The following is a 1,847-nucleotide window of genomic DNA, read 5'->3' as shown; positions in this document are numbered from 1 at the left end:
AAAAAAAAAAAAAAAAAAAAAAAAAAAAAGGGTTGCGTCAGGGTTGACTCTACTCTAAAGGCTACTAGGGTACTCGTCTCTAAAAGGCGCTACATAGGGAGATACATAGCTTCTTATAGACGATTTATAACCAGCATCCACAGGCGAACACATTAAGAGATACCTTCAGTACACAATAGTCGGTCATTCTTGACCATAAAGGAATCTCAACTCCTCTCAAGCTGTCTACTAAATTATGTTTTAATAATTCTCTTTTTTTATATAACTACCTAGTAGTTAACCTCGTAACTGTATAAACTTGTTTAGCACCTAATTTTTCTCGAACTTCATGAACGATTCAAACTTGTAATTTTACTTTCGACAAAATCGTTCTTGTTATTGAAATGAAGTTAAACCGTGCTAAACTACGGCAGCTTCTACGGAAATGTCGTAATATGTTACGAAGCATGATACAATTTGTAACTATTCGCTTTTAATGAGAAGGGCTCAAGCTCGTTACTTATTACTAGAAAGTCGATGACTACTATTTTGTCTGAAACAACTTTTTTATTATTGTCTGGAAATAGAGCGTTTAAGATGTCGTCGATTTTTATTAAGGCATCGTTGGTTATTATTGGATTTGCTTAACGCTATCATCGAACATGCGAAGATACGCTTAACGGGCTTGAGACGAGTTCCTATAAGTTCGCATTCAAATACTGTTTATTAAAATTTATTTTGAATCAACATTAATTTCAAAGAAATATGTTCATCAAAATCACCATCGTCATGGCCGCATTTATCTATACGACGACCGCACTACTTGGATATGACTGCGGAGGAGCAGCCGCTAACATCACCACCGTCTCGCTCCTTGGTGCAGGGGATTGCAACCTCCCCACACTAACGCCGACAAAGACAACCACATACGTTCAGCTGTTGCAGTTAAAATACTATAGTGAAACAACAGTTTACCAGTGCCGAATTGAGATAGATCGGACAATTTATTAAAAATAATTTTTTAATAAATTAAAAATAAGGGAAGACCTGATTTCTCTAAAAGGTCACATTAGTTGCACCTTTTCCGACGGTTCCTGCCTCACCGACGAAAACGGATCTGCCTTTTGGACTCCTTTTGGAATCCTGCAGGTTCGACCAGTATACAGCGTTGTACGAGGGTCTGGCGACAAAAGTTACATCAACGGCGGAGAATAAACATTCGGCCACTATGTACACTGTTACGGAGGGAGAAACGGTATTTGCCTTAATCGGGAAGGACGAACATCATCTGTGTGGGTACACGTTAATTACGACCGAACACCCAAAGCTGTTCGTTTTGGAAACCCAAAAGGGAAAAACGTTTACAACAGAGGCAACGATCACATCTAATAACATTGATATATTTGCCTACGTAAATTCCAAATTCGTGTATGTGGAGAAACATTACCGTAATCAATTAGAAAAGCTCTACACCAGTGTACTCCAGCAGAGATGCAACTTGGAAAGGCAAGTAATTAAAAACGCACTTGCCTTGGCATACGTTCTTCCCGACGTCTTTGCCAGCACCATTACGAAGAAACCCGGATTTTTGGCGGTCGTCAGAGGTGAGGTAGCCCACATCGTCAAGTGTACTCCAGTACCCGTAAAAATTAGGCACACGGAGGGATGCTACCGGGAATTGCCTGTGCTGCACCAAAACTCCAGCATGTTTCTAAGACCAAGGTCTAGGATTTTGGTAAACGGAGGCACGCAGGAACCCTGTAATTCTCTTCTACCTCAGGAATACTTTGTAGAGGGAACGTGGTACCAGCTTTTACCTAAACCCACTTTTTCTAGAGAACCACATTTGTTGACACTGGAAGTAGAAA

The sequence above is a fragment of the Polistes canadensis genome, unplaced genomic scaffold (assembly GCF_001313835.1).
Source record: "Polistes canadensis isolate GaletaPanama2010 unplaced genomic scaffold, ASM131383v1 scaffold_453, whole genome shotgun sequence".
In the NCBI taxonomy this organism is placed as follows: domain Eukaryota; kingdom Metazoa; phylum Arthropoda; class Insecta; order Hymenoptera; family Vespidae; genus Polistes; species Polistes canadensis.
This window is presented reverse-complemented; position numbering follows the sequence as displayed.